The 11,560-nt window shown below is 54.3% G+C and overlaps 1 protein-coding gene across 1 annotated transcript in view; it reads right to left on the bottom strand.

Moving 5' to 3' along the window:
- The window catches only part of TBCD (tubulin folding cofactor D), a 99,569-nt gene that overhangs the window by 48,549 nt on the left and 39,460 nt on the right, over nt 1–11,560 (bottom strand). The window lies entirely within an intron of this gene.

The following is an 11,560-nucleotide window of genomic DNA, read 5'->3' as shown; positions in this document are numbered from 1 at the left end:
AAACAAGTATACAAGACGAGTGTGGATGGGAGAGTTGGAAGGGGTCGACCTCAGCGAACGTACCTCAATCAGATTGAGGACGTTTTTAGCAAAAGCCAGCTTAGGAGTACCCTCATTAAGTTAATAACAATGTACCTACCTATATAGTTTAAGGTTAAAAAATTTGGCTCTCAAAAGAAATTTCAATCGTTGTACTGTTGATATTTGGCTCTGCTGACTAATGAGTTTGCCGACCACTGATCCATCCTGTCACCGTCCTACTCAGAAACCTCTGATGGCCCCTCTGTAGCACCTGCAACATCGGTGACTGACACTCAAGTGCAGAGAAGAAGTGGCTACCAGCACTCCAGAGGCTGTGCGGCTAGATGGGGTCTGACCGGGAACCTGAGCCATCCCTGAGTGGCAGTGGGAACCCTTTCCTCGTGCGTCACTAGAAAGGAATTGGATGTGCAGAAAGTAAAACAGCTGAGAAGGAGAGAAAGCAAGACAATATCAGCTCCAATTAATCCCAAGAGGATAGTGAGAGCTATGACTGGGCAGGGGGTGGGAGGGTGAAAGGTTGGGTCAGGCCTGCTTCTGCCACCCCCACCCCAGGGCTCGTGGTTGCCAGCTGACCATCAGCCCTTCTCCAGACTCTTCTGTGTGAAAGAGTACCCTGGGCTTCCAGCTCGGACATCGAGGACCCAGAGGACAAGGGACAGACCTCTCGGTGGCCATGCTTTGGAGGAGAGGAGGCAATATCTGGAGTAGAAAGTCTTTGCCCTACACTTTCACAAAAAGTCATTATCAGAGAAAAAAATTCAAAGACAACTCTTTCCAGATTCAACAGGCTTAAAATAAGGAAACTCCTCAATAGCTTTGAACAAAAACCTTTCTCACGGTTCCAATTACACACTGCCAATGCATGGCCAATACATAAGATTCCCCGGAGGGCTTCCTTTTGGCAACCGGAGTCTAGCAACATAATCTACACACCCTCCTCTCTAGACAGCATGTCATTTGTCTACCAAGTGCCTAAGGGCACAGCAGCCTCCAGGTGAGAGAAACGACTTAACCCTCAGAGTGCAGGCTTACAGTGTGCGCACCCCAGGGGACAGAAGGGGGCCAGGAGGAGCCCATGCGTTCTTCGTAGGTGTATAAATAACCTGTCCACAAAAAAGTCATCACATAGCCAGCACAGAGTTTCGTCTTGATAAATCATAAATTATACTAATTTAAAAAACAAACTTATCAATTAAGGCATTCACTGAACTGAGCGTGTCTCTTGGACTGCACTGGGTGATTTTCCCAGGATGCACTGAGCCGCATCTACTGGGATACATTAGAATGACACCTCCCAGGGTGCACTGGGCCAGCATCTCCTGGGATGCCCCAGGATACACTAGGATATTTCCCAGGATGCACTAGGAAGACATCTCCCAGGGTGCACAGGATGACATCTCCCAAGATGCATGGAGCCCATGTCCCCCTGGAAACCTCTGAGCCACTTCAGCACTCAGACCCCGAGCCTGTCTGCCCAGACGGAGCCTAGGAAAGCCCCAGGTTTGGGGAAGTGGGTGTGGCCATCACCATAGACCTTCTATTTCGGCCACCAGTACAAATAGCCATCATACCTTCCTCAAAAATGCAGTCCAACTTGCTCAGAAAAAAAGCCAGTGTTGCAACTGCTAGGGGACAAGAGGGAATGATGGGCAGACTATCTGATTCCATCGACATCTGGTTTTCAGTTCCCACAGGACACTTCCGAGAAATTGTCCCAGAGGCCCTCTGCATGCAGGGGTGCAGACTGATCCGCCCTTGGAGGGGACGGGACCCCAGCCCACCGACCCTGCGCCACCCTGGCCAGGCCCTGACCAGAGCCTCACCTGTCTGCACAGGTAGGTCACATGGCCCGGCTGCGGCTGAGAGCCAAGGCTCATTGGTCAAGGGGCCAGGATGGGAGCGCTCTCACAGGTGCCCTGAAGATCACGTGAGTTCCCACCACATGCGGCACACGATGCAGGCTCAGTGGGCACTGCTATTATTACAATGCCCAGCACATCAGGCACAGCAGCCCCTGGCCCTCACGGGAGAGGGGGGATCACAGGAGAGGGAAGCCACTGCTTCAGGACAGGTGCCACCGTCCCACCTGCAGGACCTTCTGAAATTACTACAAAGCACGGCTGAGGCAAAGGACAAGAAGCACCGTTCCTCTGTGTGACCACGGCCTAGGCCCTAGGCCCTTGGTGTCGAGGGCCATTCCCGCCACGCCGTCTGCCCGGCTCTCCACCCCCCAGAGCCAGGGCCGCAACTGAGCCTGAACCATGTCGGGTGGGGGAGGGGCGCAGGAGCGCAAGGACAAGCAGTCAGGAAGCTGATAAAACTTAAGGCTGAGCATTGCCACTGAGCTCAGGTCGCTGTCTGTGTTACAGAATTACTAAGAGTGTGGGAAGTGCGTCTGTACAAACGGTGTTGGCTGGACGCCACATCTGATTGGTGACCAGCAAGGACAACGTCGCTGGTTCAGAGGTCAGCGTATCACACAGGTTTTATATTCTGCGCACAAACTGTATTTCATAGTGGAAGTCAGACCCCTTCACAGAACCTGGGAGGGTGCAGGACAGCCCTCACCCTCTACCACTCGGTCAAAGAAGAGGCCACAGTGACGAGGCCCCACGGGGAAGAGGAGTGACATCCGTGGGGCGTCCGTTTCACTTTTGAAACTGCTCCTAAGGACAGATACATTAGGAACGTCCTGGATTGAGAGCTGCGAGAGCCATGCACAACGAAGACGTTTCTGGGTTTAATCCTGCAGATCTTACAGTTCCTCTACGAGCTGTCACTGCATGTGACTCAGAACCTTGGTCAGGCCCAGAAGCTGCCAGCAACTCCATAGCCTGGTGTCCCCCACCTCACCCACCTCCAGCATCAGAAAGCTCCACCTACTCTACCAGATCCTCATTGATCCTGTTGGAGGAAACAGGACCCCAAAGAGCTGCGTTCAGATGGCCATGTGCTGGTTCCCAGGGCGCGTCAGGGATGGTGGCCGCACATCGCCTGCTGCCCTGGAAGTGAGATGCTGTCCGCTTAGAAACAACCCTCAGGTGGAAAATGCAATCTTCAACCAACATGCTCCCTTTTCAGTTTTCTCAATCCTGAAACCTGACTTTCAGGCACTTTCTCTAAGGTCAGGACATTCCACTCCTCCTCAGTCTCCTGTCCGGAGGAAGTGGCAGCTGCGCCTGCGACCAGGCTCCCAGCAGGAAGGAGCGGGCGGCCCGTCACTTCATCCGGCTGGGACACAGCACCCACAGGGGCTGAGCACACGCTTTGCTGAGTCAGGGCTGTGCCTGAGCAGCTGTCACCCCATCAGCAGCAGGTGACAAGCAGCACCACAGCGCCTGGAGCAATGATACCAAACAGCCCCGCTCTCCCCGCATGGGCCATGGCTCATTAAATTCAAAGGAAACGCCACTGGTACCCACTCGGGAAGCTGTCACATGGAAATTCCAGGCACGATCCTTCCATGAGAGTTGACCCATCCCCAGATGTCACCGACACCTCGTCCAGGTGCCCAGGTTCAAGGACACACCCACTGCATATCTCAGAGCCCAGGGACTCGGGACCCAAGAGTCCCACAAAACAACAAAACAACAAAGGGATGTAGGAGGCGACCTCGAAGGAGAGAGCTGGTGCCCACAGAGGCCCCACAGCAGCGGACAGTCCCCTCAAAGCCAACGACACCTCCTGGTTGACTGTTGTTATGCTGGGTGCTGGCTTCCCAGCAAGGCCCCGGCCTGAGCCCATGTCTGTTAGTTTCGAGTAAAGGTTCTTTGCAAGTTAAATGCTCTTGTGATTCCCTCAAGGACCCTCCTTTCAGTGAGAGGGAAAAAAGTGCTCTCACTCGGCTCGCTTTCTCTCTCCTACCCCAACTGGTAGACCACACAGGGACCAGCGCCGTCCACTCTGTCCCTTGCCAGAGGCCAGTGGAGGGGAAGGAACTGAGTGTGGCGAGGGGCACTCCGCCCTGCTCTGCTCAGCAACAGGCTGCTGGTGTATGAACCGCCCACAGCTGATGACAGAGCGGCCCAAGTACAACAACTTGAAAGAAGCGAAAATAAGCGATCAGGAGAATTAAAGGCTTAACCAGGAAGTCAGGGACCAGTTCTGCCACTGACTCATGGCCTTGGATTCTCAGCCACAGCGCCCAGGCCTCCACTGGCCCCAAGAGTGTCCCCACACACAGTTTCAGAGCTGGCGGGCCTGGAGGATGGTGCCATTCAAGACCCCCCTCACTGAGCAGAGGGTCTTGGACCCTGACCTACAGAATGCACAAAGCCCAAGAGGACTGCCTGCCCAAGGCCAGAGGGTCAGTGGGACGGAGCACAAATGTGCAGGTGACAGGCCATTAGCGTTTGGTAATGACAAGCCTGCCACTGCGTTTAACCAAGTTACCACCACCCACTTCTGAATCTCTCCTGGTCCCTGGAAAGATGGGCCGCAGACAGCCAGGGCAGGTGAGTGTGGGCAGCATCTTCTGATCAGAGCCTGTCACGGCCACACCGCCTGCAGCCAAGCCCCAGCCACTGCCTGACCTCCTCCCACCCCATGACCTCGCCCTCAGGCTTGGCCATGCCTGGCAGGGGTCCCACTGGGAGGGGGCAGAGCTTGGCCTCCTCCTCCCTCCGTCCAGAAAAAAACAGCAAGCCCCCCCTATTAACTCCCCCTTTCGCACCTACGGCCCTTAGGAGCGCTTGTCCCCCTCCAGCCCCACTCCAGTCCCTGAATCAGCTCTGAATGAGCTCTTGAACCCACTTCAGGGCCTACACTGAGTTCTTCACAGCACCCAAACTAGAGCAGTTTCCTAGCCCTGAAAGAAGTCTCGCTGCTGCGCAAGAAATCAAAGCCTCTGTGTTTTCTCACGTGGTGTGATGTTGGGTCCACTTCTCAGGACCCTACCACAGGCTGGCTTCCCACAGAGCTGGTGAGCTGGCGCTCAGCCTCTGCCAACCACGGCTTTCAGAGGACAAGCGTGGGGCTTCCCGCAGCTCCCCCGGAGGCTGAGGCAGGAATGCCTCTGCACCAGGCGGCGGCTAAGGGAGCAGCCTCCACACAAACACGTCCATGCTGGGCAGCCTTCCTCCAGAGAGGACAGAAGCATGAAAACAGGTACAGAGAAACCATGGCCACCTCACCACGGGCACATGAAAAACATCCACAGGGCACACCCAGCCGGCCAGGCAGTCCTGGGGCCATGTCCCTGGGAGAAATGCTCATGCACTCTCACAGCAAACCTGAAATTCAGGTACACGCTCCTCAGCCCTACCTAGAAGGCCCGTCAGTCACACCAGCCTCCTGCACTGGACGCCACAGTGGGCATGCTGCTAGCAAAACAGACAGCAACAAAGCTGGGAAAATGTGGATTTACACTTAGTAGGTTTCTTCCAGGAAGCAAAATTTCTCATTAAAAATTTCATAAAAAGATTTTCTATTGAAATAGCATAAATATGCCAAAACCGGTTTGGCTCAGTGGATAGAGCGTCGGCCTGCGGACTGAAGGGTCCCAGGTTCAATTCCAGTCAAGGGCATGTACCTGGGTTGCGGGCGCATCCCCGGTGGGGGATGTGCAGGAGGCGGCTCATCGATGTTTCTGACTCTCTATCTCTCTCCCTTCCTCTCTGTAAAAAATCAATAAAATATAAAAAAATAAATAGCATAAATGTTATCAAAGTCTGTAAAAAATCAATAAAATATAAAAAAATAAAAAAATAAATAGCATGTTATCAAAGTGTCTAAAACAGCCATGGGCAAACTACGGCCCGCGGGCCGGATCCGGCCCGTTTGAAATGAAAAAAACTAAAAAAAAAAAAAAGACCATACCCTTTTATGTAATGATGTTTACTTTGAATTTATATTAGTTCACACAAACACTCCATCCATGCTTTTGTTCCGGCCCTCCGGTCCAGTTTAAGAACCCATTGTGGCCCTCGAGTCAAAAAGTTTGCCCACCCCTGGTCTAAAACAACAGAATAAATTATGTGGACAGACATTACTTCCTGAGCACACTGTGTATAACTAACACACACACAACTATATCACTACGTTCGTTACTGTTGCAATCTTAGTTTTGACCCAAACTATGAATTTCACCTCTTAAAATAACAGATAAAACCATATGACACAGGTTTCATATGGCTTCCATACATACATGTACAGTATAAATTCTAAACACTTATTACTTTGACATGCTTTCTGCTTTGTCATTCAACTATGAATTCTTTCATAAAGAATCTCAATTTAATTAAAGAGTAAAAGAATTTAATAGCCTTTGAAAACCCATCTAATGTATGTGTGTATACCCACATACTCCTACCCCCCAAAAATGTGCACACATTAAAATAAAGAATAAAAAAAGAATTACTAGAAATGGCAATACAAAGATATTATCAAGAGAACAAAAAATCAACCCACACAATGGGAGAAATTATTTGCAAATCATTTATCTGATAAGGATCTAGAATCCAGAATATGCAAATCAACAACAAAAGACACACAACCTAATTTTAAAATGGGCAAAGGACTTGAACAGACATTTCTCCAAAGACACGTACAAATGGCCAACAAGCCCATGGAAACATGCTCAACATTATTAATCGCTCGGGAAACGCAAATCAAAGCCATACGAGATACCCTCTAGTTTAGGTGCAATCAAGAAAATGAAAATAACAGGTGCCGCTGAGGACGTGGAGCCTGGAGCCCGGCACTGCACACTGCTGGTGGGTGTGGGGTGTGGGGTTGGGTGTGGGTGTGAGATGGTGTGGCTGCTGGGAAAGCATGTGGCTCTTCCACACAGACACAGTCCCCATGAGATGGAGCATTCCACTCGGGACACAGGCCCAGAGAGATGAAAACAAGCGTTCCAACAAAACGCTGCTGCATATTCAGAGCAGCTCTGCTCAGTGGCCAAATGTGGAAACACCCAGTGTCCATCACCTGTGAGCAGGGGAAGTGGTCTCTCCATACAGTGGACAGTGCTGTTCGGTCAGAAAGGAATGAAGTTCTGATACGATGCTCAGGGAAGAAGCCGACACAGACAGGCCCCGTCACATGACCCTGACAGGAAAGGTCCAGGAGAAGTAACCCAGAAACACAGGGTGCAGGGCGGCTGTCAGGCTGGGAGGGCAATGGGCTGACCGGGTTCTTCTTCGGTGATGACAACGTCTTGGAACTAGACGAAGTGATAGTTGTTCTACAATGTGAATGTACTAAATGCTACTGAGCTGTTCACTGTAAAATGGTTAGCGTTCGTTTTATGATGTGAATTTGACCTCAATTAAAACAACCAAATAAGAAATGACTTTTAAGAGCAAACACCTTTGCCTCCCCCTCCTGATAATTCCATCCTGAAGCCATCGGTCTGGCAGGGAAAGGCAGCACCACAGCAGGGACAGTGTCGGACATGCAGGGGGACGGGCACCGGCAGGGGGCTGCCTGGCCTGGGAGCCCAGAACCTGAGCGGGACGAGGACAGCCCCTTGACCTGTGAGAAATAAACGTGGCTGTTCAAACCCCACCCCTCGCTGTCTTCTGTTGGTTCCTTTGTTGTTATGGTTTTCACTGATGTTATCTGCAACCTGGGGGCGGGGGTCTCATTTGTTAGTTGTCCTTGTTCCACTGAACTAAGTGGTTTCTGCACCGATGGTGACCGAGCCCAGCGCCCAGCGATCACTGGTGAAGGGCACCTTTTCACAGACACCCAGTGGAGAGAGGACAGAGCCACAGAACACCGACAGGGACACCTCACCATGAGGTGGGGACAGGAGGTGAGGGCAGGAAACTGGGAACCCTCAAAACTTGGCCCTGGTGCCAACCCTGAATCACTTTCCCAACTGAAGACAAAGCTCGGTTTCAAGTTTCACTTGAGAAGCAAAAGCCGCAGCCCAATCGCAGGGGAAGGGCAGAGAGGGGTAGGGTCCTGCAAGAACCTCTCCCCTGCTCTGCTGTGTCCCCAAGGCCCAGTCCCCCAGGGCAAGAGGAATCCACTTCCCTGCCCCTTGCCCCACAGGCTCCTTGGGGACAGGCATCGGAGGGAGGAGCCGGGGCTGTGTGCCAGGCACAGAGCTGCCCGCAGGCCACACACCCTGAGCCGCCGCTCCCCCACTCAAGGTCCGGAGGGGTGGTTCCAGGTGAGGACACAGCCCACAGGAGGCCTGGGAGGAGAGGGGCGGCAGATCACCTTCTGGCCCCCTCCCTGAATTAAAGCAGCTCCAGTTCCACAAAAAGTGAAATTGTGGCATCACTGGAATAATAAGCAAGTGACAATGTGGGCAGTGTGTTACACGCCCGCACTTCGAGTTATTCGACTGCTAGATGAGGTAACGATCCACTGATAGTCTGAGGGCTTTTTGAAGTGAGAAACCAAAGGCATCACCTGAGACAGACAGCTCAGCGCCAGCCCCGCCTCCTGGCACGCACAGCAGTGGCGGGGCTGGCTGGCTCATGCGCCACTGGTCCAAGAAGGGGGTTCCAGCCCAGCTGGTTGGCTCTGAGTGTAGGGGGGCAGGGCCTGGAGTCCTCCTCCAGGCTGACAGGCCTGGCCCTCAGTCCCCAGAAAAAGCGCCTTGAAAGCGAGACACCAGTCGCATGCCGCAGAGAGCCCAGGGCCACAGGGAAGACCCTGCTCGTCACGGAGACCCAGGCAGAAAGGGGGGCTGTGGGAACAATGGGCGTTCCACAGAGAGGACACGGACGAGGAAGGAAAGTGCCACCAAGTGTGCCTGTCAGCCAGGGCCATCTCAGAACCAGGGCTCCGGGGGCCCAGACACAACCCAGTCAGGAAACCCCGTCACGGAGGAGCACACGGGGCTGAGGCAGAGGGCACAGCGTGGGGTCCCCTTCCGCTCAGTCCTCTCAGCAAGAACTTGGTGAGCAGTGTGTGAGCATGTATCTGTGCGCACGCACACAGACGCACGCGTGCGCGCACACACACACACACACACACGCTCGCGCACACACATGCGCACAACGCACACAGACGCACGCTCGCGCACACACATGCACACGCACACATAAGCTGCCATAAGACACTTGAAGCTGCCCTGCCCTCCAGGAGCCTGGAATCTGCTGAAAGGGACCCCACGGCGATGCCACCCTGTGATCCTGGGGGAGCAGCCATCCGGCCTGCGTCCCACCCCACTGGCCTGAGCTCCTCACATCTCACATGATCCCTGAGGGCACAGCTCACATCTGGGGAGGCCTGAGATACAGCCTCAGCCCAGGAACCACCCCTGGGGCTGGGCCACGAGTGCAGAACCTTAGGAGGGTGTTAGTTCGAGAACTGAACACATGTGGTCTTGGCAACTGGTTAGGGCTCTCCAACAAGTAAAGTTAGAGACACTGAAAGGATGCCTCTGAACCTCTGTAGAGTTTTCCTCTCCTTTCTCCTTTCCTCGTGAGGCAGCGCCAGAAGGAAAGCAAACCATTAAGGTAAGAACCATCTCATTTCCCCGTAAGTGACCCGTTTCCTACAAAGGTGTCTGCTCTGACACAGGCCGTCCCCCCACCAGCACGGGAAACCCACAGCGGATGCCCCAGCGCATCTCCCTCCGACGGGACGGTGAGGCCGCCAGGTAACCCAGCCAGGGAACCCCCAAGTCACAAGGGAGCAAACGGTGGACCCCAGACTTGAGTCAAGCAGCTGGCACTGAGCACAGCTGTGAGGACAGTGCTGCCAAGAGGACAGAAGGGGAGGGGAAGGGGAGGGCGAGGGACAGTGACAGGTGGTGACAGAGAAGAGGATGCGAAGGAAGATAAGCTGCCCAACATGGTGGAGCAGAGTCGCCGAGCCCTCTCCAGGCCTCACCTTAGAAGCAGGACGGGCTTTCGGCCCACACACCACGAGGGGGACAGGTGTCACGTCACAGCCAAGATCTGATGCTGCACTGGGAGCCTGTGGCACCGACCCCCCTGCAGGCTGTGCTGCTGGGACACCCATCCCTCTCACACCCAGATCCATCACGGCCCAACAGGCAGGAGCTCAACTGAAATCCTGACCACGTCGGTCCCCTGGTGCAGCTCGCCGCTGTCAGCACCACGCAGGGCAGCACTTCCTGCTGGGCAACCCTCGCGCTGCCTGGAGATCCTGCTCCGCATGAGTGTGGCTCTTCCACAAAATACCGACTTCTGCGCGTGGGCCACGAAGTTTCAATCACACTGTACGTGCGCGCCCGCACGTGGTATTTTGTGGAAGAGCCACACTCAAGGGGCCAAAGAGCCGCATGTGGCTTGCGAGCCGCAGTTTGCCGACCACTGGCCTAGCCTTCCTGAGGACTGGACGCTTGGCCTTTGCTCTCCCAGAGTCCTGAGCCAAGGAAGACTGACCACCTCCTGGAGCGGCCTCGGAAGGGAGACGGCCTGGGGAGGGAGGACCCAGCTGCCCTCTCCAGGACACCAGGCAGGTGAGTGAAGCCATCCTGGGTCCCCCGTCCAGTGCACCTGCAGCTTGACACCACCCACGCCCTCAACACCCACAGAGCACAGGGCTGGCAGGGCGGAGGCCAGCCCAGACTCTCGACCCACATCACCCAGACATGACGCAACAGCGGGTAAGGCACCAAGCTTCGGTGGCTTCTTCCCCCGGAGCAGCAAGGGGAGCAGCAGGGATCCGCTGCTTCCTGTGACAAGACTTTCCTCTTTAAAGTACACGATGTTTAATACGGACAAAAGTAACTACAAATATGTTTAAAGAATTCAACCCAATGGTAAAGCCTTAAGTAAAATCTTAAGCCTTAATTTTTTAAAGAAACAAACAAACAAACAAACAAAAAAAAACACAGTATGTGCCTGGGAAGCCCGACCCTGTGTCAGGAACACCGCACGTGGCCGGGTCTGACCCAGCTCACAGCCTCCTCTCCCATCCCCAAACGGACATCACATTCCAGCCACACTAACAGTGGGACACAGCCACGGACTCAAGAGCAAGCAGTTTAAGTGGGGAGGGGGATAAAAGGGCTCAAAAATTGTCTTAGTTATTATTTTTTTAAGAACGAAAAGGGTAGAGAGGGTGTGCGATTCCCACGGCAGCTGCAGTCCCGCCCTGCAGTGAGCTAGGCCAGCGACCGGTCCCGGGCAAGCGCCAGCAGGTCCCCGCGGGGAGGCAAACGCTGAGCCTGTCTCCCTCCCTCCCGGCTCTCGAGGAGGACGAGGGAGGACAGAGACGGCCAGGCACAGGGTAAAGGGCGAAAGGCAGCAGCTGTCTCCTTCAGACCCAGGGAGAAGACACCAGAGTGTCTGCCTCCGTCGGGGAGACGTGGTTCAGACCAAATGCCGGCGTTTGCCTGCTGCTCCCTCCACGCGCTGGAGCTGCTGGAGGAAGGGCTCACGTGCTTCTTCATTACAACATCACATATTTATGGGAGTCTGACCTGTGCCCTATTCCTCTCTATTCTAACCAGGAACACATCTGACCCTGTGGCCCTGACGCCTGGCCAGCACTCCACGGCGCTACGCTGGCACCCACGAGGGAAGCAGGCAGCTTCTGGGAGGCACAGAGTGGTGCTCGGCTTGGCCCATGGGTGACGCTG

Source organism: Myotis brandtii, unplaced genomic scaffold (assembly GCF_000412655.1).
Source record: "Myotis brandtii unplaced genomic scaffold, ASM41265v1 scaffold797, whole genome shotgun sequence".
NCBI lineage: Eukaryota > Metazoa > Chordata > Mammalia > Chiroptera > Vespertilionidae > Myotis > Myotis brandtii.
Note: the sequence above shows the minus strand (reverse complement) of the source record. Positions and strands in the feature narration are given on the sequence as shown.